Genomic DNA, 27055 nt, shown 5'->3' with positions numbered 1-27055 from the left:
GAAGAAGGTAACACCGAACTTCAGAGAGGTTAATTGAAATTATATAAAGAAAACGGCCGAGTATTAAAATGGGAAATAAGAATAGCAATTTAGATGTAGAAGGGGACATGAGAGGGACGTTCGAGGACCACATCCCAATGGACAGTCCTTTAGGAAAAATGTTAAGAGATTGGAAGTACAATCCTCGGACGCGAGGAAAGGATAAAAAACAAAAAGATTAAATGTCAATGAAAAACAGCCTTACAGTCAGGAGGAATCAGATCATGCTTCGTATCAGAAGGGCTAGTAGCTGAAGGGCTACTGAGGGTGCACTTTGTAACTAACTTATGGCAGACGCCCAGAAAAATATTCAAAAGCTAGAGGAGTCGTTGCGGGAAACGCAAAGTGTCTGTGAGACATGGTGTCTGTGTGTGTGTGTGTGAGAGAGAGAGAGAAAAGAGCTGTACAGCTAGTAGAAAGTTTAACCCTTTGTGATTCAGTGTGAATGCACATTTGTTTGTTGGTGATTGAATGTTCCCTGGAGCTTGAGATCCGGGATTGTTTTGAATCTGATTTCTATTATGGAAATTTTAACATGATTTCTGTTAAGGTTAAGGATTTTGCAAGATTATGAAATAAAATGTTCTTTTTACAGGTCATGACTGCCTGACTATCAGTTTCTAACTAATCCCTTTTATCCTTACATAAAAGCGATTTATGGAGGACAGTTGAAGTTTTAACTTGAATAGACAAATCCTTTTAAGGCAGCTCTGGTTATTTCACGATCTATAGCATTGCAATTGAGCAATGACTGGTCAGGACTACTTGGGAGGACTAGTTTTGGATTTGAATCAGGGGACTGGAACCGGGTGATTGTGGTGGATTTCAGAGTTGGGAACTGTGTGCATTTTGCATTTTGAATATTAAACACCGAATAAAAGAATTTATAATATATAAATATATATTTACAAGTAAGATTCCAAAATGTATAGTTAGGAACAGGCTTTAAAGAAAAGCAAGCATCAATTGATAAATTGTATTTGAGATTACAGGGAGCAAGAAAAATTGCAATATTTCTTTAAAAGAATCAAGGTTTAAACAAAACATTGGGTGAGGAGATGTTACAAAAGGGAGGAGAAAGGATCGGGGAGGAGATGTTAAGGGGTCTGGTAGACAGGAAGAAGGATCAAAGTGGAAATCCCCACAGGCGGGATGTTATTACTGTGGAAAGACAGGTCACTTTAAGAGAGAGTGTCCAGATCCGAAAACGGAAGTAAAGGCAGTGTCGTTTATGAACCTTGATGAAAAATAGGGGTGTCAGGAGTTCCTGCCCCCGGGTACCCACCAGGAACCCTTGATAAATTTAAAGATGGCACCTTACAAAGAGGACGTAGTTTTCCTAGTCAATATGGGGACAGCAAGGTCATCCTTAAATTTTAAGCCCAAGGGAGTGGGAACAAAAACAAAAGTTAATTGGATTATGGCAACAGTTTTGTGATGAGAGGCACGAAGAATCAGTTTTGCGTTCATGATGAGATATTGCCACCAAATTGGGGATTTGATTAACTGCAAAAGGTGCTATTGAATCTGTTGAGGTTCTTATAAATGAATGTGCTTGAGCAAAAATATATAATTAATAATTAATATTTATAATAATTCAATTGTGTTAGCCTGAATCAATATTAATTGGCAGGATTCCTTCATACATTCTCAGTGACCTGTTTTATTGATTCATGGTTAATTTAAAACATGACTGCATTAATTCATTGTTAATTAAAGAATGGAAAACTACATTACTGGCCAGTGTGTGTGCAGGCAGTGGTAGCAATAGCCTTATTGGTAGAGGAGAGTCGGAAACTTACTTTTAGGGGAGCCTTAGTAGTCAGCACCCCACATCAGGTACGGTCAGGAGAAGAAAGGGGCATGATTAGAAGAGGTGCTCTGAGGGAATGGAAAAGAGACATCCGGTGGGTGAGGGAGTGATACCAGCCAAAAACAAATTCCCCAATGTGGACCCACATTGGAAGGGTATGGATGAACATGATAGAGGAAAAATGAGGGACTTACGAGAAATGGTCATTTTGGGTATTAAAGAAGCAGCACCTAAATCTCAGAAGTTTTTTAAAGCTTTTCAAGTAAGACAGGAAAAGGAGGAAGCCCTGTCATCCTTTTTACAGAGATTAAAATAAGCCACTAGAAAATATTCGGGAATGAATCCCGATGATCCGGTAGCACAGGGACTTTTAAAGGTCCAATTTGTGACTAAATCATAGCCGGACATACAAAAGAAATTACAGAAATTAGAAGGCTGGAGTGAAAACCAGATAGATGATCTGCGATATGAGGCACAGAAAGTGTATGTGAAAAGGGAAGAGGAGAAACAAAAATAAAAACAAAAAGCTAAAATAATGGTTGCAGCGGTTGAAAAAAATACGATAGACAATGTCCAAGGTTAGGACGACAAAGAGAAGCGGTATCATTGATGATTTTTGATGAAGATTAGGGGAGTCAGGGGTTCCCTCCTCCTGTGACCCACCGGGAACCCTTGATAAATTTAAAGGTGGGACCTGAAGGAGAGGAAACAGTATTTTTAGTGGATACGGGAGCAGAACGATCATCCCTAAGCTTTAGATTAGATTAGATTACTTACAGCGTGGAAACAGGCCCTTCGGCCCAACAAGTCCACACCGACCCGCCGAAGCGCAACCCACCCAGACCCACTCTCCTACATTTACCCCTTCACCTAACACTACGGGCAATTTAGCATGGCCAATTCACCTAACCCCTGCACATTTTTTTTTGGATTGTGGGAGGAAACCGGAGCACCCGGAGGAAACCCACGCAGACACGGGGAGAATGTGCAAACTCCACACAGAGAGTCGCCTGAGGCGGGAATTGAACCCGGGTCTCTGGCGCCGTGAAGCAGCAGTGCTAACCACTGTGCTACCGTGCCGCCCATGTTAAATTAACTAACAAAGGTCTCAAGGTTTCTGGAGTAAAAGGCAAAGAATTCTTAAATCAGAATGCAGGACAATGGCTCACAGACTCCAGGATCTTGAAATATGAGACAATCTTAATAGAACAGAATGACCTTGTGTTAGTCACAGACAGTTGCTTGAATCCAACTGCATTTCTGTGGCGGAGAGAGGGGGGTAGCCCCTGGCAATCCAGAACATGACTGCTTTGATATTACTGAATATCAGACTAAAGTGCGAATGAACTTAAGAGACGTACCGTTGCATGCGGGAGCTCGGTTGTTTATCGACGGGTCCTCCCGGATGATTGAGGGTAAAAAGCACAATGAATATACTGTAGTAGACGGGATAGAGGGAAGCATTATCGAGGCTGAAAGACTGCCTAACGGCTGGTCAGAGTTCAATGATAAGTTTTTAAAGAACTATACTGTGGCGCTCGGCTCTTCTTTGTCTATTCTTAGGAATAAAGGCCTGTTGGTACAGACACTGCCACTCGAGTTTGCAGCACATCGAATACAACCGGGTGATTGGGTCCTGATCATGACCTGGAAAGATACCAAACTGCACCTGAGCTGGGAGGGACCATTCCTAACCCTCCTAACTAGTGAAACAGCTATTCGGACTGCTGAGAAAGGGTGGAGTCATCACACTCGCGTTAAAGGTCCTGTGAATGCCCCAAAGGTGGACTGGCACGCTCATCCTACAGACAACCCTCTGAAAGTTAAGAAAGAAAGAATGAACGGAGACAAAAGACTCTTTTAACGTTTGCTGATATATATATATATATATATTGTTATTGATTGTAAGGGCTGTGTGACACCTAAAATGTTAAGACAGGATGGTAGGCAGAGTTCAGAGATGGGTAGATACTGGTATAGTATTGTAATGTTTGTAGTACTAACTATTCAAGGAAGTGGGAAAAATCACTTCACTACGCTGTGCCAGAATTATGCTAAACAAGAGGGACTTGCCGACTGTTGGGTCTGTGCAGAGGTCCCACACCATGGCGAATCTGGGATCCCCACCTCGGTAATACCGCTCACTAAAAAAGAAGTGTACGATATACAATAATTTGATGTGGGTTCAAATAATACAAAGTGGAGGTTTGAAAGAAGCAAATATAACTTTGCGGGATGGATCCCAAGGCCAGCCCCGAAAAATCAGGGCGCTATTGATAGTCTTAGAATTTCCCCACCAAAAGGAGCAGTAAATACCACCTGTTTCTGTAATCAGAATGATGCTGCACCTTTCCAACTGGGAAAATCATCTTGTGTCCACACCAGTCAAGCCACTGCCATGACCACTCCCCAAATATTAAACGGAACATATTGGGTATGCGGTCTGAAGGCCTATCCATTTATTCCTGGGAAAAAATATGTTCGTGTGATCAAATGTGTCATGTTATGAAGTTGACGAAACACTTCCCCAAAACCAGAAAGGTTGGAGTGGCTGCTGTTACCTCGCTTATATAGTCCCTCACCTCCGAATAGAAAAGCATGAGCCCAACCTGAGAAAGGAGGGGGGGATAAGACGCAAGACCAGAGAGGTCTCAGAAGGAGACCATCTACTGTGGACACTACTCCCAAACTACGGCACTACAAGGGCAGGGGTGGAAATACAGAAATAGTGGCTGCCCTTGAAAATTTAATTAATGATACCACCGGCGCGATGGGAGAAACTCAATCCCAAATATCGGCCATAACCACTGAAATGATTGCCACAAGACTGACAGCTTTACAGAATCGAATGGCTTTAGACTATCTTTTGGCCAAAAAAGGGGGAACCTGTGCTCTGATTGGTAAAGAATGCTGCACCTTCATCCCAGACATCTCTTCCATAGTGGAAGATAAGGTGGAAATAGTAAATAGAGAAATTGAAGATGAACTCCGAAAAGATGAAGGATGGGGATGGGGTAACTGGAGATTGACCGGGTGGGAAAACGGTTAGTGAATTTAGGCATTTATGAGCTACTAATAATTGTAGGTTTACTGATAGGGTTTAATGTGATAAAATGGATAATGACTAAGCTGGTAATGTCTTTGGGAGGACAACAACCAATAATGGTACAAACTTAGAAGGTCAGAAATGACTAGATTGTGAACCTCGACACCATAGGGTGAAAAGAGGGCAGAAAATAAGATTGCAAAAACAACAAATGGTTAAGAAAAGAAATGGGGGAATTGTTAGAAATGGGTAAAGTACGTTTTTGCAGATATAGAAAAAGCATACAGAAAAGGGGTACAGCAAGAGAACTATTAACCCTGCAGGTATTTTAGGGACTTTTCAGTGTATAATTGTGGTTAATTAAATGCTAACTTTGGTGTGTAATTACTATAACAAAAAGTTCTTTTTGTAAAGTTATGCTTTCAGCAAAAAGCTGAGATAACCGAAATGTTTGAGCTATCCAAAACGATACAAGTTAATGAAATGTCCGAGGGTGGAATTTACCAGCAGAATTGATACAAAATGTTAAACCAGATCTTGACAAAATAAATGTATGTGTCAGCATTTACAGAAAGGAAGGTTGCCAACCTGGGGAAGGGGGAAGTAATATGGGTGGAGTGCAGCTGGGCAGTGGTCTGGTACAGTAAGAGAGATTGGGTAATTAGGAGTCTGGAGAGATGCCCTCACTCAGCTCAAAGCGTATAACTGTACATTAACCTAAGTTCTAATTTGCTCATTTGCTTCTGCATTTGATGCCCTTTCTTGCAAGATCGTAGGATAAATTATCTTGTTTCCAGTTTTGGTGGTCTCGTCTAAATTTTATTAAACATGTTTCTAACAATACTAACGCTCCTGACTAATGCACCTAACCTGCACATCCCTGGGCACTATGGGTAATTTAGAACTGCCAATCCATCCTAACCTGCACATCCCTACACACTATGGATAATTTTGTATTGCAAATCCCCCCCTAAAATGGATAAAGTTAAAAATCACAACACCAGGTTGGAGACCAACAGGTGTGTTTGGAAGCACTAGCATTTGGAGCGCTGCTCCTTCATTAGGTGGTTGTCGAGAATAAGGTCATAAGACATAGAATTTATGGAAAAACATGACAATGTCCATGTCATTGAAATGACATGTTGAACAAACCTGGATTGTTCAGTCTTTCATCTTTTCGATTGGGTTGCAGGCATCATTAACATGCAAATCCCAGAACTACCTGTAAGGCACCTTCTCAAGAGAACTTAAAGTTTTATCACAAAAAGTGACATTTTAGCCCAGCTCTGCAAGTGAAGTGTAGTGCGGTGTGGTGCGGTGTGGTCATGAGAGAGAGAAAATGTCTATTTCCATCCTGTATGTCTCTACCTATTTGAGAACAGATGCCTTACTTCTGTTGGTAAGTATTGTTGTAAATCATAGCTGGGTACTAATAGTTAGATATAAGGGGGAAGAGAATTCCTTAAATAGGGCAGTATAAGAATCCTGGGAGAGCCCTATTTCTGGTTTACTTGCTAATGAACAAACATTAAACACAAGCACCTATTTATTACAAATTTGGTTTCATTTTTCTTGTGTGATTCCCTGCTGTGACTACACTGTGCCTGGATGGTTGACAGGCTGGGAGATTGTGGGTTGGGGTTTGATTGACTGAATGTTTTATTGTTCCAGAAGGTGTAGAAGGGAACAGGGAGATCAACAGAGGACAGAGAAATCAGGACCTGAAATCTGAGCTGACTCCAGACTACCCTGTGATCAGTGCTTTGATTAGCAGTGCCAACCCTCCACCTTTACCTAACTTCCCATTTGAGGACACCCTCAATATTCAGGATCCAATCCTTGTCATCCTGAAGCCATGTCTCTGTAGGAGTGTCAGATTGCAATTATTCACTTCAATGTATGTAGTCAATTCATTCACTTTTGTTACAATTCAGCACACATTCAGACACACCATTTTTAGTTTCAATTTTTGTGATCTTTAGAATCTAGTTTTGATTGCTGGTACATTTACTCTTCTTGTCCCTTTCAATTGTTTTCTGATGTTCATTTTCCACATCACTCCATTGCTCACTGGCCTTGATTTGGATTGGCCATAATGTCTAGGGACGTGCATGTTAGGTGGGTTAGCCATGGGAAATGCAGGGTTATAGTTTCGGAGTAATAGAAGCAGGAATAGGCCATTTGGCCCATCCAGCCGCTCCGGCATTCATTAAGATCATGACTGATCTATCCATTCTCTCAGCTCCTCCTCCCTGTATTATCCCAACTACCCTTAATTCCCCTACCATTGCAAAAACCCATACAACTGTGTCTTGAATATACTTAATGAAGCTGCCTCCACTGGTTCTTTGGGCAGAGAATTCCAAAGATTCACTACTCTCCAGGAAAAGCAGTTCCTCCTCATCTCTGTCCTAAATTTACTCCTCCTAATCTTGAGGCCTGGTTTCATTCACCAGCAGAAATTACTCAATAGGTAGAGCTTCATCCCCACAGTGCAATGAATTCCCACTTTCCACCAAAATCCTGGATGCAACTCATTCAGTTGCTGTCTCACAAATGCAAGATTTCATTGTAACTTCTTCTGTTCCCATTAAGGGCAAAACATCTTTGAAAGCTGCTCTGAAACTCCAGCCTTCACAATCACACTTCTGCTTTCACCAAAGATTAGAGTCATACAACACGGAAACAGCCCAGTTGGTCCAACTTGTCCGGCCAAACAGATATCCTAAATCAACCTAATCCAATTTGCCTGCATGTGGCTCATATCCCTCAAAACCCTTCCTTTGCATGTACCCATCCAAATGCCTTTTAAAATTCTCCCTCACCTCAAACATATACTTTCTAGTTTTGGACCTTTCTACTTTGGCAAAAGTAATTTGGTTATTCACCCTATCCATGCCCCTTACGAATGTCTATAAGGTCACCCTTCAGCCTCCAGTGCTCTAGGGAAAATATCCCCAGCCATTTGAGTCTCTCCCTGTAGCTCGAACCCTCCAACTCTGACAGGAGCCTTAAAAATCTTTTCCGACCCCTTTCAAAGTTTCACAACATCTTTTCTATAACAGGGAGACCAGAAATGAATGCAGTCTTCCAAATGTGGACTTACACAGCTGCAACATGACCTCCCAATTCCTGTACTCTCTGCTCTGACCAATAAAGGAAAGCATACCAAATGCCTTCTTCACTATCCTGTCTACCGGTGACTCCACTTTCAAGGAACTATGAACCTGCACTCTAAGGTCTCTTTGTTCTGCAACACTCCCCTTAACTGTGTCAGTCCTGCCTGGATTGCTTGACCAAAATGCAAACTACACACCTCTTAAACTAAACTGCCACTTCTTGGCCCATCAGCTCACCTGATCAATTCTCATTCATAGTGAACTCTGTTTCCTCTCTTATTCCTTTGAAGTTGAAAATCTCCACCCCACACACCCTCTCTCCATTCTCAGTTTGCTGAACCTAATCCCTGCTGGACCTCATCCTGAAGGGTCTGCTTCATGCTGATTAACAGGCCCACACTCAGGGTGGAGTGGGGGGGGTGGGGGTGGAGGGGGTTGGGGGGGTGTGGGGACCTAATTGAAACAAGGAATACTGAACAGCCTGGACAGAGTGGAATTTGGAAAGCTGTTTCCATTGGTTGGAGGGATTAGAACCAGTGGGCACAGCCTTAGAGTAAAGGGAAGACCTTTCAGCATGGAGATAAGGAGAAACTTCTTCAGCCAGAGAGCGGTGAATCTGTGGAATTCACTGCCACAGAAGGCTGTGCAGGCCAGGTCACCGAGGATATTCAAGATTGAGATGGAGACGTTCTTGAGTCTCAAGGTGATGAAAGGTTACGGAGATAAAGTGGGAGAATGTGGCTGAGGAACCTATCAGCCATGATTGAATGGCAGAGCAAACCTTGAATGGTCCAATTTCTGCTCCGATGCCTTATGTTCTCTTGCTGTCCTGGACACACACAGAGTGCATTGGAAGCAGGAGTAGGCTGTTTGGTCTTTCAAGCCTGCACCAACATTCAACAGATTATCGGCAGATTCACAACCATCGAGATGAATAGGTTGGGACTTGTTCACTGGATCACAGGAGGTTTAGAGATGACCTGACAGAGGTTTATAAAATCACGAGGGGCAGAGATGAGGTGACCGCTGGTATCCTTTCCCTAAGGTGGGGGTTTCAAGATTAGGCAGCAAATTTGAAGGTGCGAGGAGAAAGGATTTTAAAAAGGCGGGGGGGGGGGCACTTTTCTTTTTTACACAGAGTGGTTTGTATGTGGAATGAATGTGGATGCAGGTTGAGTAACAACATTTAAAAGACATTTGGATAAGTATATGAATAGGAAAGGTTCGGAGGAATATGTGCCAATCACAGGTAGGTGGAATTAGTTTAGTTTGTGAATATAGTCGGCCTTAGACTAGTTTGAATAAAGGGTCTGGTTTTGTTGGTGTCTGACTCTGTAACTGTTCTATACTGGTGTTAAATCATTTACTTGCCTTCCCCCAGAAACATCCACTTCTTTGGTGTTCAAAAATCAGATGAACTCAGCCTTGAATAATATTCAATGACCCCCTAACGCAGGAAGACATCCCCACTTCTGAACGCAATTCCTCTTGTTAATATTCCCCTTGCCTTGCTGATTGCTTGCTGCACCTATCCAGGCAAAAGTGAGGACTGAAGATGCTGGAAATCAGAGTCGAGATTAGAGTGATGCTGGAAAAGCACAGCCAGTCAGGCAGCATCTGAGGAACAGGAAAAATCGACATTTCAGGCAAAAGCTCTTCACCTGCACCTGTCTGACAACTGGAAGTGACTGGTGTAGAAGGATGCTGAGGCCCCTTTGCACATCCACACATCATTCCTGATGAAGTGCTCAGGAACAAAATGTCAACTTTCCTGGTCCTCGGATGCTGCCTGACCTACTGCCTTTTTCCAGCCCCACACTTTAACTCTAATCTCCAGAATCTGCAGTTCTCACTTTCTCCACATCCCAATATATCACCATTTAAACAATACATCCCCTTTCTGCTTTTTTTCACAGCAATGGCTATAACTTCACATTGAGATACTGCATTTGTCAGTTTGTAAATTGTGGTCTTCTCTACATCGGGAAGACCAAGTGTAAACTTGGGGAACAGTTTGGCGAGCATCACAGCTGGGTCTGCAGAGGCTGACCAGACCTCCCAGTCACCACTCATTTTAATTCCCCTTCCCACTCCCTTTCTGACAAGAACATCTTAGGCTTCCTCTATTGCCACAACGAACCAAACCGCAAATTGGGGGAACAACACCCCATCTTCCGCCCGGGCAGCCTACAGCCTGTAGGACTCAACATCAAGTTCTCCAATTTCAAATAACCTCCCTTTCCACCCCCCGACTCCCTTCTCAGCCCCGTGCCCCTCATTTCCACTTCTCCCTTTCATTAACCTGATTTCTTTCACCCATTGACTCATCAGGCCGTAACCTCTCCCTGTCTTCACTTATCCCCACTTTAGACCCCTGCCCCAGCACCCATCCCCAGTCCTGAAGAAGAATTCCACCCGAAACATCAACTTCTCCACTTCCTGATGCTTCCTGGTTTGCTGTGTCCTTCCAGCCTCCTGCCTGTCTATTTTGCCAATTGAGACACAGACCTCGACCATGTTTCCAGAGTCTGTCCCCTCCCTGGGTTTACTCCCTTTCCTTTCAGTTCCTGCAAATCAACAATTGAATCCCAGAATGAAAACGAAACGGAAAAGGGGGTGAGAAAACAGAGTGCTGTACTCACAGATCTTAGACAGAGGAAGGAATTTGCAGTCTGGGTGAAGCTCAATGTTGATTCAGAAAGAGAGGAGCAGGAGTAGCAGCTTCAGAAACTCATGGTCCAACTTCCGCATTCAGACAATGCTGTGGCTCTGATTGGCAGGAGGACCAGTCTCCTTCCGGTCCTCCAGGGTTCCCTACTGGGCCATCAAAGGAAGGTCGCGAGCCTTTTTTTGCGGAACGCGATGATACCGGTGGGCATTGGCACTGCGTTGCTGACACCGGATAACATGCGCAGTATGCTCACTGGGGATGCTGGTGTTCCTGTCAGATTTTAAGAGTCCAAATGCCAATGGGTAAATAAGATTAGATTAGATTAGATTACGTTACAGTGTGGAAACAGGCCCTTCGGCCCAACAAGTCCACACCGACCCGCCGAAGCGAAACCCACCCATACCCCTACATTTACCCCTTACCTAACACTACGGGCAATTTAGTATGGCCAATTCACCTGACCTGCACATCTTTGTGACTGTGGGAGGAAACCGGAGCACCCGGAGGAAACCCACGCAGACACGGGGAGAACGTGCAAACTCCACACAGTCAGTCGTCTGAGGCAGGAATTGAACCCAGGTCTCAGGCGCTGTGAGGCAGCAGTGCTAACCACTGTGCCACCGTGCCGCCCACGAAGGGGTAGAGGCACAATTTGTTTTTTCGCTGTGGTTCGACACTTCATTGCTTTTGCATTCTGTCTGGCTGCTCAACTTTTGTATGTCTTTTCCCCACGTTGGGGGGCGAGTTCAGAACTGGAGGGCATGGGTTTCGGGTGAGAGGGGAAAGGTTTCTGAGGGGTAACCTTTTTGCACAGACAGTGGTGCGTGTCAGCCAGATGAATTGGTGGAGGCTAGTACAATGATAATATTTAAAATGCATCTGGATGGGGGTATGAATAGGACAGATTCAGAGGGATAAGGGGCCAAATACTGGCAAATGGGTCACTAGATTAATTCAGGATATCTGGTCGGCATAGACCGAAGGGTATGTTTCTGTGCTCTGTGACGCTATTTCTAGATAGTTGGAACAACTTCATTAGGCCATTCACCCCTTACAGTCAAGATCAGAGTGGTGCTGGAAGTGTACAGCAGATCAGGCAGCATCCAAGGGAGCCGGAAAATAGAAGTTTCAGACAAAAGCCTTAAATGCTACCTGACCTGCTGTGCTTTTCCAGCACCACTCTAATCTCCAGCACCTGCAGTCCTCACTTTCGCCCATTCACACCTCCCAGCCTCTCCTGAGCTGTGGCCTGACTATGCTTATTTCAGTGAAAGTTTCAGAAAGATTTCAGCAGCTCTTTGAAAAACTTGAACGTGCTTTCTGACTTTAACGATGTTTCTGAAGATATCATTTTAGGTATTCTCAATTTTGAAGATCAGCCATTTCTCACCCCTGAAAATGTGTTGCTGGAAAAGTGCAGCAGGTCAGGCAGCATCCAAGGAACAGGAGAATTCCTGAAGAAGGGCTTATGCCCAAAACGTCAATTCTCCTGTTCCTTGGATGCTGCCTGACCTGCTGCGCTTTTCCAGCAACACATTTTCAGCTCTGATCTCCAGCATCTGCAGTCCTCACTTTCTCCATTTTTCACCCCTCCCGACTCCCAGGTAGAGTCATCACCATCCATTTTCTCTGTGTGTGTGTGTCCTTTGAAGGGCTTGATACAGCGGTCAAAGCTGGTACGAGGCATGAGAAAAGAAGGGTGTGGTTGGGGCTGGGGAGAAAAGAGACAGAATGGATGGGGGACAGAGAGAAACTGTGGGGGGGGGGGGGAACAGAGAGAGAGAGAATAAGTGGGGTTGGTAGAGAGATTGGGCGGGGGAGAAAGAATGGGTGTGGCGGAGAAGTGGGAGATGGCACAGGGCAGGGTGACACTAGACACACAGATACACAAGATGATCACTGAGCCATCAGTTGGCCAACTTGGCACACAAGATGGCCGCCAGATGACAATACGGAGAGAAACAGCAGAGCTGATACAGATACTGCCTGGGGCCACCAGAATGCCAGCACAATGGACTCACAACCCAGGTGATTAGTTTAAGGCGGGTGGGGGAGAGAATACACATGAGTAATGAACACTGCCCGCCGAAGTGTCTGGGTCCAGCCAACACCCATTATAGAAGTGCTAACAGCTTGATACAGATTCAATACCAAATGCTAATAGCCAGGGCTGCAGGAATCCCCCTTCTCAGGAAGAGCAATTAGCGCCCATTACTACAACAATGGATTTCCATGCAGACATTGAAATGGACAATGTCTGCACTGAAACTGACAACGACTGTGCGGAAATTAACAAAGGCTGTGCCTGAACTGACAAAGACTGTACCGAAACTATCAACAATTCTACAAGGATTACCATAAACAAATCATGTTACAAAGGCAATAATCTCATCCCTGACCGATTGTATCACAAGATGTATAAAAGTTTCTTGACGTGTGCTCCAGGTCGAGAGAAGTCTCGCAGCTGACACTGTTCTGTTGGTGCCTTTCTATCCCCGGTGCCCCGGTATTTCCTCGTGCAATAAACTCTGTCATTGAACCTCAATTCTTAATCCGAGCCTAGTGTTTTTCCCCACAACAGGGGAGAGAGAATGGGCGGGGATGGCAGATGGTGGGGGGAGGGAGGGAGAGAGAGAGAATGGATAGAGAGGAGATGGTGGAGGCCTGGAAGAATAGAAATGGGACAGAGGGTGTGGTGAGAGAATAGATGGGGGCAGAAGGTGTGGTGGAGAGAGAATAGATGGGGCAGAGGGTGTGTAGAAGGACTGGTCAGAAGGCAGAGGGTGAGGAATGAAATGACAGGGTTGCAGAGGGTTGCGTGAGAGAGAATGGACAGGCTGTTTGAAGTATAGAGGGAGAATGGACAAGAAGCTGGGGATGGAAAGAGAATGGACAAGGCGCGCTGTAGATGGCGGGGGATAATAGACAGTGGGATCTGTGGGTGATGGGGGGAATGGACAGGGAGAGCTGTGGCTGGCCAAGATCAAAAAAGTTGATGACAGTAAACATTTATCAGATTGTTTCTGGAACAGAAAAACTTGCACTGGCGTCTCCCAGAAGAGGGGTGTCTCGTATGTATTCCTTCAATTTGTTTTAAAATAATTGTTATGTATCTTAATTGTTAAGGTGTACCTGGCACCCAGAGAGATGGCTGTGGTTGTTGGAGGTCAGTCATCTCAGTTCCAGGACCGTCTCTGCAGGAATTCATAGGGTAGTGTCTTAGGCTCAACCATCTTCATCAGTGACCTTCTTCCATCATAAGGTCAGAGGTGGTGATATTCACCAATAATTGCACGATGTTCACAATTCCTCACAAACTGAAGCAGTTCAGTTTGAAATGCAACAAGATCTTAACAATATCCAATGGGCTGATGAGTGACAAGTAACATTTATGCCACGCCAATGCCAAACAATGACTCATCCCCAAAAGAGATAATCTGACCACTGCCCCGTGATATTCAACAGTGTTACTGTCACTAAACACCCCACTATCAACATCCTTGGGGTTTACCATTGACCAGAAACTCAACTAGACTAACAGACAGAATGGCAACAAGTGCAGGCAACAGGTCAGGAATATTGTGGCAAGAAACTCCCCAAACCCTGCCCATCTTCTACAAGGCAGAAGTCAACAGTATTACGGACTACTCTCCCACCAGCTTGGATGGGTGCGGCTTCAACAACATTCAAAAAGCTTGATACCATCCAGGACAAAGTCGCCTGCTTGATTGGCACCATCTCCACATACATCCACTCCCTCTGCCCGACTGTTCAGAAGCAGGAGTGCATATGATCTACAAGACACAACACAGAAATTCACCAAAGATCCTGAGAAAATACCTTCCAAACCAACAACCACTTCCATCTAGAAGGATCAGGCAACAGATACTTGGGAACACAACTTCTTGCAAGTACCCCTCCAAGCCACTCACCATCTTGACTTGGAAATATATTGCTGTTCCTTCAGTGTTGCTGGGTCTAAATCCTGGAATACCCTCCGTAAGGACATTATGGGTCACTGTACAGCGTGTGGACCACAGCAGTTGAAGAAGGCAGGTCACCATTACCTTTTCAAGCGGAACTAAATGCTGGCCAGCCAGCAATGCTCACGTACCATGAATAACTTTTAATAAATGGTTGGAATCTGCAAACTAAAAAAAAATCAGTGTTCAGGTGGAATAGACGTCGGGCTTTGATTTGGTTCTGGATTAATGGTGCTGGAAGAGCACAGCAGTTCAGGCAGCATCCAAGGAGCTTTGAAATCGACGTTTCAGGCAAAAGCCCTTCATCAGGAATAAAGGCAGTGAGCCTGAAGCGTGAAGAGATAAGCGAGGGGAGGGTGGGGGTGGGGAGAGAGTAGCATAGAGTACAATGGGTGAATGGGGGAGGAGATGAAGGTGATAGGTCAGGGAGGAGAGGGTGGAGTGGATAGGTGGAAAAGGAGCTCGGCAGGTCGGACAAATCCGGACAAGTCATGGGGACAGTGCTGAGCTGGAAGTTTGAAGAGCTTCAGGGCAGAGGAAATGACCTGAGAGTTGCAGTGGGAGAGGGACTCCCTGAGATTCTTGTAGAGAGAAGAGGAAAACTTCTTCAAGGCAGGCATGATTTGGTCCTTATTTGAGGACGGACAAAGAGCGATATACTGACACTGAATTGGAAATAGAGTTTCGAGTTAAACATCTGTAGTGTTTCACTCAGTGGATCAATTGAATATCGATTAAAGATTGTCTCCTGGTGTGTATGTCATGAACACATGAAAAAGGACCGTTAAGAAGGCATATGGGACTCTTTATTTCATCTCGTTCATGGCTGATGTCCTACCCACAATCCCATGCGACCCAGATACTGCTCTATCAGCTGTGAGCAATGTTCATGGGGCTCATGTGTGAGATCGGAATGGGGCCCCGTCCCTCGTCGTTCTGATGGACGGTGCAACCAACCTTTGGGAATCCCAGGAGGACCGGAAGGAGTCTGGTCCTCCTGTCAATTAAAACCCCCGCCATTGTCTGAATGGAAGTTTGACCATGAACTTCTGAAGCTCTTCTCTCGCTGAATGAAGATTGAGTTTCAGTACATACTGCATCTTCCTTTCACTGTTTAACATCTGGAGTACCGCACTCTCTTTTCTCGCCCCCTTTCCCATTTCTTTTCTTATCCTTGGGTTCAGCTGTTGGTTTGTAGGAGCTGAGGGAAAAAGGAAGTCAATCGAGGGGAAGGGACAGACTCTGGAAAAGGTTGGTTTAGATCTGTGCCTGTTAATGTTTGACAGGCTTTGTTTCCTGAGCTTGATACATTCACTTGTCTGGCAAAAAAGGATGGCCTCTTGATCCATGTTGGGGATGGAAGTGGATTATGCTGTGGGTGACTTGCTCGTAGTAGTCCAATAAGTATTGGATAAGTAATCATGACACACAAACCTTGAGTTATTGACTGTTTATTCGGGAGCTCACGGGGAGAGCCAAGTCGACCTAATAGTCACAAGTCACTCCGACGAGAAACAGAGAGTTATGTGATTATATAGGTTACAGTCATTTAACAATTAGCAAACTGTTAATTGCATGATATTGAGTAACTAAGTCACATTGCCCAGCGACGTAGTGTCTGGACGGTGTTGGTTAGTAGCTGATAAGTGTGCAATAGGTCCTTGCAAAGAGAAGGATATTCCCATGGAAGGAAAGAATTTGTTTATCAGGTAGCAGTACAGCTGCAATGCTGAGTGTCTCTGTTGAGTCTGGGAATTAAGGGTAGTTGAGACAATGCAGGGAGGAGGAGCTCAGACAATGGATAGATCATCCATGATCTTAATGAATGGCGGAGCTGGTTGGAAGGGCCAAATGGCCTATTCCTGCTTCTATTACTATGAAACTATAACCCTGCATTCCCCATGGCTAACCCACCTAACCTGCACATCCCTGGACACTGTGGCCAATTTAGCATGGCCAATCCAAATCATGGCCGGTGAGCAATGTAGTGATGTGGAAAATGAACATCAGAACAACAGAAAGGGACAAGGAGAGGAAATGTATCAGCAATCGAAACTGAATACTAATATCACAAAAATTGAAATGATACATGGTGAGTCTGAATGTGTGCTGCATTGTAACAAAAGTGAATGAATTGACTGCACACATTGAAGTGAATAATTATGATCTGAGACTCCTTACAGAGACATGGCTTCAGGATGGCAAGGATTGGATCCTGGATATTGAGGTGTCGTCAGATGGGAAGCGAGGTATAGGCATAGGGTTGGCACTGCTCACCAAAGCACTGAGCACACAGTAGTCTGCTGTCAGCTCGGGTTTCAGGGCCTGATTTCTCTGTCCTCTGATCTCCCTGTTCCCACAGAGTAAGATGTCGGTCTGTCCTCAGCTTTGCTGGACTTCTGCAGAAGCTTTCACGCCTCTTTTACAGCTTCCAGAACAAGAAAACATTCAGTCAATTGAAAGCCAACCCACAATCTCAGCCTGTCACCCATCCAGACACAGAGTGTAGTCAGAGCAGGGAATCAAACAAGAAAAATGAAACAAAATCAGAAATAAATAAATGCTTAATGTTTGTTCATTAGGAAGTAAACCAGAAATAGGGGCCTCCCAGGATCTTGAGAGTGCCCTATTTGAGGAATTCTCTCTCCCTAGATGTAACTATTAGTATTGTTGGGGCAAAGTAACTCGTGTGTCAAATCATTTAAAGCAAAGTAGTCAGGAGAGGAGAACTTGAGCAATTAACTAGCTTTATTCATTGCCATGGGGAATACCTCTTAGTTCAAAACAAAATCCGATGTATTCCAATAAAATACAGAATGTTACAAGTTTTATGTCAAACACAAGCCCCACTCTCCATTAATTATGCAACTGAGGGGCAGTTGTAAAGTTCACATACATTGTCCAGACCTACACTTCCTAATGCCTGCAAAACTGAATGTTATCTTATACTGCAGGTTCAGCTAGGCTCGAATTACGGATAAGGGACAGAGATAACCAATCCATCATTCTATGAAGCAGCACAGTCTAATGGCCTGAGGAGCAGAGACAGCCTGCAGCTACAAGGTCAGGCTATCAAAACAGAATTCCTTAGCCAGGGCTCAGACAGCATTATGTTAACAGTCTACATTTTCCTTTAAACATTGCTTTGTGATAAAATGGCTTCCACGCAGTTTTGTGTCAATTTTGATCAAATTCTCCCACAATCCCTCCTTTTTTATTAAAAAGAGGAGATTGGGGGTGTCAGCAAAAGGGGGATTATACCCAGAGCCAGGGGGATTGTCAGGAGATAGTGTTTGGAGATCGGACTGTTAGTCCTCGGGTTCAGTAAGGACAGGGGCAGAAGGCTCCAAGGATTGGGAATCATCATCAGGGGTTTCATCAGGAAGGGGAAATCTCGGCAACTGGGAGATCACTGGAGAGGAGGGCCACAACAGTGAACTGAGCCGAGCACAGGATTGTCTGCGGGGTGACTTTGATTTCCAATCGAGCAGTTCCAAAGGCAGGGGGAAAGAAAGCTTCAAGTCGCTCAAACTACATAAGGACTCGCTTGGTACGAGTTCGGGATGGATGGGGATATGGGCACATAGCCAGCAGCTAGAATGGTTGACCTTCTGTGCATAAAGAAAATATTAAACTGTAATTTCTGTTTACTAGAGGTTATCAGGCCCAATCAAACATAGTTCGTGAAAGAAAGATAAGAAAGAGTGCAGTGAAAGGCAGAATGATCAGGCTGAGCCATTCACGGATGAAGGCTGAAGATGTGTCTCTGACGGGGTCTTCTGATGTTCCTCCAGGAGGTGGCGCTCGTTTGCATTGTGTTGGGTGTGTCCATGCGGCCTCCCCTTGACCCTGACTGCTGACCGGGTAACCCAGCAGGACTAGGAACGGGCCTTTCCATCTCAGCTCCAATATGCCCCGGTCCTAATGCCGAGGCTTGGCGTACCCATGAATGTAAACTCTAAAGAGTTTTGGTTAACTGATGCAAATATTTCCCACTTGTCCAACATTAGAGTGTCAGCTGTTTCAGCCATTGGGATGGTTTTGATTCATCGACTAAATACATCTACTCTTATTAGACAATATTCATAACAATGTACGCGAGGTGATTCTATAAAAGCAAATTGTAGACAGGGAAAAAGGCTGACCAGGCAAGGAGGTGGTTAACAAACACACTCTCTGTCTGCCTGCTTGCCCGCACCTCTCTCTCAGCCTGCCTGCACCACTCTCTCTCCCCCTTTCTCTCTCTCTCTGTTCTCTCTCTCTCCCTTTTTCTCTCTATCTATCTGCCTCCCTCATGCGCATACGCACACATAGAAGTCCATGGCAGTGAATGTGTATCTGCAGAATTAAATTTGCAGATACATTCTATTTTGCTCAAAAAATGCACAATCTGCAGGCAGTCAATACATGCAATATTTTGTGAATTTTGCTTTGGAAATAGAATCAGTCTCACTCAAGACTGGGACACAGAAGACTCTGACCTCACACCTTTAATGCACTGTCTGAGCTGAGATGTCACATTTTGCTATAAAACCTTGAGTTATCTTGAGAAGGTGACAGACGGAAGATGTGGGATTTACACAGTAATGATACCTGCAACCCATTTGAAAAGATGAAAAACTTAACAATCTAGGTTTGTTCAATATGTCATTTCAGTGGCAGGACACTAGAATGTTTTGCTATAAATTCTGTGTTTGTGGTATTATTCTCCACAACCACCTGATGGAGGAGCAGCACTCCGAAAGCTGCTGGTTCCAAAGTAACCTGTTGGACAAAACCTGGTGTTGTGTGGTTTTTAACTTTGTCCAGATTAGGGTGGGTTGACCCTGCTAAATTACCCATACTGCCCAGGGATGTGCAGGTTAGGGTGGATTGGCTATGCCAAATTCCGCATAATATCCAGGGATGTGCAGGTTAGGTGTATTCCTCAGGGTTAAATGTAGAGCGGTGGGGGTGTGGGTGGGTTACCCTTGGGAGGGTCAGTGTGGACTCGTGGGTCAGAGTAGCCTGCTTCCACACTGTGGGGATTCCCTGAAGGGAAGGGGTTCTCCTCCCCTTCTGCTGCAGGGCCGCGCAGGTGCAGTGAGGTGGCCCGCTGTCCACCTCGCCCCGCCCCTTAACCGTCACATTTCCCCGCCCCTTTAATGACGTCACAAGGCAGAAGTGGCCCTGTCAGTTTGAGTGACACTCCCTCCCTCTGGGCAACTCCTATCCTGAGAGGGCCGGAGAGACGGGAGGCGGGGAAGTCTCTTCTGTTGTTGCAGCTGGAGTGAATTCAGGGAGGGAGCAGTCTCCACAAACTCAGGTAGGTTTCTTAATTACCCCAGTGAAGAGGGACGGAAGAATAGAGATTGGAAAGGGAGAGGGGTGGACATTTTTTCTGTTTTGATGTTTAAAATGCATCCGATTCCCACCAGTAACTGCAACAGGTACAAGTACAGCACATGCAATATTCCTCATTGCAGCTTCAAGCCGGTTTTGCACCCTCTGTTCTTCCTCCACCTTGGACATTCAGCTTCCTTCCCTCATTCCCATCCCCCCGCCCTGATGTCCAAGCTGACCCGTAAAAGTTCCTCCATTCTTTCTCCAGTGTCTTTTGTGGGTTTTGAAAACTTTCTTAATCCTTTAATTGAGTAGATGAGTTGAGAAGTTATGTTGTAGCTGCACCAGGTTAGGCCACTTTTGGAATGTTGTGTGCAGTTCTGGTCTCTCTGCTAGAGGAAGGATGTTGTGAAACCTGAAAGGATTCAGAAAAGATTGACAAGAATGTTGTCAAGGTTTGAGCTGACCAGGGTTGGGCTGTTTTTCCTTCGAGCGCCAGAGGCTGAAGGGTGACCCGACAGATTTCTATAAAATCATGAGGGGCATGGATAGGATAAATAGTCAAGGTGTTTTCCCTGGGATGGGGGAGTCCAGAACTACAGGGTAATAGGTTTAGGGTGAGGGTGTGGGGAAGATTTAAAAGAGACCTTTGGGGAAATGCCTATGTTGAGGGTAGTGCATGTAAGGAATGAGCTGCCAGAGGAAGTGGTGGAGGCTGGTACAATCACAACATTTAAAAGGCATCTGGATGTGTAAATGAATAGGAAGGGTTCATTTTTTTTTAAATTGGCAGCTCTCAGAATGAACAGGATGTCTGTCACTCCTGTGTATTTTTTTAATTTTTTTTTTCCTTTTAACCCCCATGCTACCGCCTAACTGCGGTAGTGCTTATTTTTTTCCCCAGAACCCATGTTGTGTGTGTGCAGGTGTGAGACACAGTGAGAGACACAAGGTGTATGAATCTTTATTCAATTTCCACCACCAGGAAGAAAGGAAACACCCGAGTGGCCAATGACAAGCAGTGCCCTTCACAAATAGGAAGGGTTTACAGGGATGTGGGCCAGGTGTTGGTAAATGGGACCAGATTGATTTAGGATATCTGATCAGCATGGATGAGTTGCACCAAAGGGCCTGTTTCTGTGCTGTGCATCTGGTAGACAATGGTCCTCAGAATTCTGTTCCCATTAGGCTCTCCCTTAACTCTCTTGCAAATGGTCTTGGTGACAGTATGAGATTCTGAAAAGAAACAGGACCCATAAATGCGCAAGGGAAGGATTCCGTACATGGAGATGGGTATAGTTACTTATGCCACATAAGGCCTGCTGTATCCCAGCCAGTGGAACGCAAGCTGTTTGTCTATACGGGCAGGAGGTATATGGCCCCTTTGTCTTACAGGAGTGGGTGAGACAAGTCTCAAATAGGCAGGAGATGTTATGTGGAACATACACACCCAAAGCTGGTTCCATTAAAGCAATTCTCATATGACCCTGCAGTAGAGTTAAAAGACATCAGCAAACAGGTGGCAGGAGGGCTCATACAGTATTGGAAAACTTATCCTTAAGCATTTTGACTAAAAATGTTTAATTTTGAATTATACAACACATTTGCTGCACAATAGAAAATAGGCAGGGAGAGTAAGACAATTAAGAACGTTTGCCTGAACATCAGTGAATCTGTATAAACAGGACACCGAGTGATAACATTCATGGCTGTTCCTTTGTGAAATTAATAACAATGTTTGATTCTGACCTCAAAATGAAACTCGCTACAAATTGACTTCTCCCTTGAATTATTGTCCTTCACTATTATCTGTCCAGTTCAGAACATGCAGTGCTTTTGTTAACTTTTTGTGTTTGTGACAGTATCGTCTTTTGTAAACTTGTGTATAAAGGTAGTCTTCTAGGAGTAAGTGAGGACTGGAGATCAGAGCTGAAAATGTGTTGCTGGAAAAGCGCAGGAGGTCAGGCAGCATCCAAGGAGCAGGAGCTCATGCCCGAAACGTCGATTCTCCTGCTCCTTGGATGCTGCCTGACCTGCTGCGCTTTTCCAGCAACACGTTTTCAGCTATAACGGTAGTCTGTTTGTGATAGTACAACAGAGTAGCCTGCCAGGGCTCTTGAAGGAAGAACAATGTCCTACTCTCCTGGGTTGTTAGAATCCAGTTAGCCTGGCTTATAGGTATCAGGGTTATGTTGTAACAGTGATGCTATTAGTAAAGGAAAGGAATGATTAAAATTAAACTAAAACTGTCTGCAAGAGTTTTTGTAAAATTCCAGACTACCAAAGGTACGATCTCCGGGATAAACCAAGAGAGGCTTGCAAGTTGAGTTCATAAGGAATTCCTTGGGCCGTCTCAAATCTGTACTTCATCAAGAGTTCTTCATTACTATTACCAACAAAGTGCGATCCATTGTCCAAGCTAATGCACGCAGGTATACCGAAGCAGGGAATAATTTCCTTAAGCAAAATTTTCACAGTCTCAGCAGCAGTGTTAGGGGAAGGGTAGGCTTCAATCCACTTAGAAAAAACATCAACAATAAGCTAAACATATTTATAGCACTGACATTTCTGCAACTCAATGAAGTCCAGTTGAAGTGTCTCAAAGGGACCCTCCGGTAAGGGAGTTCTACACGGAGTGCAAGGCAAGCCTTTTCCGGGGTTATGTTCCTGACAAATAAGACACCGGCCGCTAACCCTTTGAGCTCGTTGTTGGAGGCGGGGATGCCACCAAGCCGTCAGGAGAAAGAGGGCGACCGAACGGGCACCACCGCGAGTTGCATAATGTACACAGTCAATAACCCATAGAGCAAGATCATCAGACATACAAGTTTAACCCACGGGAGGAGTCCAGAGTTGGAATTGTCCTCCTGCCTATCAGAGTCCCCCCCCCATTGTCTAAATGCAGAAGTTGGACCATGAGCTTCTGAAGCTGCTATTGCTCTCCTATCTCTCTCTGAATGAAGATTGAGCTTCACCCCAGACTGCAATGCCCTTCCCCTGTCCAACATCTCTGAGCACGGTACTCTCTTTTCTCACCACCTTTTTCCAGAGTGGTGAAGGGAGGTGATTTGAAATTGGAGAACTCAATGTTGATCCTCAGGGCTGCAGGCTGCCCAGGCACAAGATGAGGTGTTGTTCCTCCAATTTGCAGTTTGCTTTGTTGTGGCAATGGAAGAGGCCAAAGATGGTCAAATTGGGAAGGGGAATTAAAATGAGTGGCGACTGGGAGGTCCAGTCGGCTTCTGTGGACCCAGCTGCGATGCTCGGCGAACCATTCCCCAAGTTTATGCTCAGTCTCCATGATGTAGAGAAGACCACAGTTGGCAAACACATGGCAAATGGAGTGCCACAATATAAAGTTACAGCCTTTGCTATGGAAAAAAAAGCAGAAAGGAGGTGAATTTCCAATGCTGGAGATCAGAGTCGAAAAGTGTGGTGCTGGAAAAGCACAGCAGGTCAGACAGCATCCGAGGAGCAGGAGAGTTGATGTTTCAGGCACCAGACCTTCGTCAGGAATGATGTGTGGATGTGCAAAGGGGCCTCAGCGTCCTCCTACACCAGTCACTGCCAGTTGTCAGACAGTTGCAGCAAGCAATCAGCAAGGCAAGTGGTATATTAGCAAGAGGAATTGAGTTCAGAAGTAGGAATGTCTCCCTGCAGTTAGAGGGTCATTGAATATATTCAAGGCTGAACTCATCTGATTTTGGAACAACGAAGAAGTGGACTTTTGTGGGGGAAGGCAAGAAAATGGTTTCAAGACCAGTCCAGAATAGTTAGTCAGACAGCACAGAAACAGACCCTTCAGTCCAACTAGTCCATGCTGACTATATTCAGAAACTAAGCTAGTCCCACCTAGATTGGGCCATATCCCTCAGAACCTTTCCTATTCATGTACTTATACAAATGTTAAGTTGTAGAACAAAGAGACCTTGGACTGCAGGTTCATAGTTCCTTGAGAGCGGAGTCTCAGGAACATAGTGAAGAAAGCGTTTGGGATGCTTTCCTTTATTGGTCAGAGCATTGAGTATGGTGTTGGGAGGTCATGTTGCAGCTGTACAGGACATTGGTGAGACCATTTTCGGAATACTGCATTCAGTTCTGGTCTCTCTGCTAGAGGGAAGATGTTGTGAAACTTTGACAGGAGTTGGAAAAGATTTACAAGGCTGTTGCCAGGGTTGGAGGGTTTGAGCTACAGGGGGAGGCTGAATAGGCCAGGGATATTTTCCCTGGAGCATGAGAGGCTGATGTTTAGTGGTAAGGATAAATTATACAAGAGGGACGGGTTGCACCTTAATAGGTGGGGGACCAGCATTCTGGCAGGTAGGTTTGCCACTGCAACACAGCTGCGTTTAAATTAAATGGCGGGGAGGGGGGGGGGGAGGTGGATAGAGGGGACAAACTGGAAGTTTAAGAAGAAAGTTAGAACAAGAGAAGTCAAGAAAGACAATGGAATCAATGGAGCAGAAAACTCAAAAGAAAAGGATCATGCCATAAGGTCAAGTGAAATAGGGATTGATAGGAAGGGTGAGGGGAGTAACAAATTAAAAATATTAAATATGAATGCACGAAGCATTCGAAATAAAGTGGATGAGCTTGAGGCTCATTTGGAAATTGGCAGTTACGATGATGTGGGGATAACTGAGATGTGGCTTCAAGTGGACAGAGCCTGGGAAATGAATATTCAAGGGTATACATGCTATCATAAGGACAGACTAACTGGCAGAGGGGGTGGGGTAGCCCTGTTGGTAAGGAATGATATTCAGTCCCTTGCACGGGGGGACCTAGAATCAGGGGATGTAGAGTCAGTATGGCGAGAACTGAGAAATTCTAAGGGTAGAAAGATCCTAATGGGAGTTATCTACAGGCCCCCAAACAGTAGCCTGGATGTAGTGTGTAAGTTGAATAAGGGGCTGAAATTGGCCTGTCACAAAGATATTAGTACAGTTGTTATGGGGGATTTCAACATGCAGGTAGACTGGGAGAAATCATGGATGCATTGGTGATCATTTTCCAATGTTCTATAAATTCAGGATCAGTTCCTGCAGATTGGAGGGTGGCTAATGTTGTCCCACTTTTTAAGAAGGGAGGGAGAGAGAAAACAGAATTATACACCAGTGAGTCTGACCTCAGTGGTGGGAAAAATGCTGGAGTCAATTATAAAGGATGAAATTACAACACATATGGATAGCAGTAACAGGATCGGTCAGAGTTGGCGTGGATTTATGAAGGAGAAATCATGCTTGACTAATCTTCTGGAATTTTTTGAGGATGTAACTCTGAAGACGGACAAGGGAGATCCAGTGGATGTAGTATACCTGGACTTTCAGAAAGTCTTTGACAAAGTCCCACATAGGAGGTTAGTGAGCAAAATTAGGGCACATGGTATTGAGGGCAAAATACTGACATGGATTGAAAATTGGTTGGCTGACAGGAAACAAAGAATAGTGATAATGAAAGTAAGAATAATGGCAGGCAGTGACCAGTGGTGTGCCGCAGGGATCAGTGCTGGGACTGCAGCTTTTTACAATTTACATTAATGATATAGATGAAGGTATTAAAAGTAATATTATCAAATTTGCTGATGACACAAAGCTGGGTGGCAGGGTGAAATGTGAGGAGGATGTTAGGAGAATACAGGGTGACCTGGATAGGCTAGGTGGGTGGACGGATGCATGGCAGATGCTGTTTAATGTGGATAAATGTGTGGTTATCGACTTTGGTGGCAAGAACAGGAAGGCAGATTACTACCTAAATGGAGTCAAGTTACGTAAAGGAGATCTAGGTGTTCTTGTACATCAGTCAATGAAAGTAAGCATGCAGGTACAGCAGGCAGTGAAGTAAGCTAATAGCATCCTGGCCTTCATAACAAGAGGAATTGAGTAAAGAAGCAAAGAGGTCCTTCTGAAACTATACAGGGCCCTGGTGAGACTGCACCTGGAATATTGTGCACAGTTTTGGTCTCCAAATTTGAGGAAAGACATTCCGGCTATTGAGGGAATGCAGCATATGTTCACGAGGTCAATTCCCAGAATGGCGGGACTATCTTATGCTGAAAGATTGGAGCGACTGGGCTTGCGTACGCTTGAGTTTGGAAGGCTGAGAGGGGATCTGATTGAGATGTACAAGATTATTAAAGGATTGGACACTCTGGAGGCAGGAAGCATGTTTCCGCTGATGGGTGAGTCCTGAACCAGAGGACACAGTTTAAAAACAAGGGGTAGGCCACTTAGAACGGAGTTGAAGAGAAACTTCTTCACCCAGAGAGTGGTGGGTGTATGGAATGCTCTGCCCCAGAAGGCTGTGGAGGCCAAGCCTCTGGATACTTTGAAGAAAGAGTTGGATAGAGCTCTTAAGGATCGTAGAATCCAAGGTTATGGGGATAAGGCAGGAACAGGATACTGATTGCGGATGATCAGCCATGATGGTGCTGGCTCTAAGGGCAGAATGGCCTACTCCTGCACCTATTGTCTATTGTCTGATGGATGTTCATAAGGGGCATGGATTGGGTGAATATCCAAGGTCTTTTCCCCTGGGTATGGGAGTCCAGAACGAGAGGGCATATGTTTGAGCTGAGAGGGGAATGATTTAATAGGGACCTGAGGGGCAGACCTGCTCGCTCTCAGCAGTATCCCACTTTCAGGTGGATTTGTCTTGACGTTAGTCTTGACATTTTTGCTTTTCTGCCCCTGTAAGATCCTGAATCAGCATCTTCAGGGGAGTTAGTTCGAGCGGAGTGAGAACAGACGGGGAGAGAGAGAGTGGGATGGTGCTTTCAATTTTGTGGAATAACAAAAGAAAAAAATATTCCACAGAAAGTAGAATTCCTTGTTCTGAATTTCTACCCTGCACTGACAATGATCACTTTTGTAATCTCTTTTTAACAGAGTATTGGACGATCTGAAGACAGAAGTTTCAAAATCAACAGATGAAGGGCTCTCCATTGTCTGCAGTCCTCACTTTGACATCAATGTCTGACAGTCACTCACTCCATCGGGACGACAACAATTTTCCAACTATGATTTTGTGAGAAGGAGCAAAGCTTTTTGGTTCCGGTTTGAGTAC

The 27055-nt window shown here is 44.8% G+C and overlaps 1 protein-coding gene across 2 annotated transcripts in view; it reads right to left on the bottom strand.

Moving 5' to 3' along the window:
* The window catches only part of LOC148143355 (uncharacterized), a 352041-nt gene that overhangs the window by 161886 nt on the left and 163100 nt on the right, over positions 1–27055 (bottom strand). The gene's annotated exons all lie outside the window — the stretch shown is intronic.

Source organism: Chiloscyllium plagiosum, unplaced genomic scaffold (genome assembly GCF_037043375.1).
Source record: "Chiloscyllium plagiosum isolate Xiang-an unplaced genomic scaffold, Cpla_swu_hap1 HiC_scaffold_27, whole genome shotgun sequence".
In the NCBI taxonomy this organism is placed as follows: domain Eukaryota; kingdom Metazoa; phylum Chordata; class Chondrichthyes; order Orectolobiformes; family Hemiscylliidae; genus Chiloscyllium; species Chiloscyllium plagiosum.
Note: the sequence above shows the minus strand (reverse complement) of the source record. Positions and strands in the feature narration are given on the sequence as shown.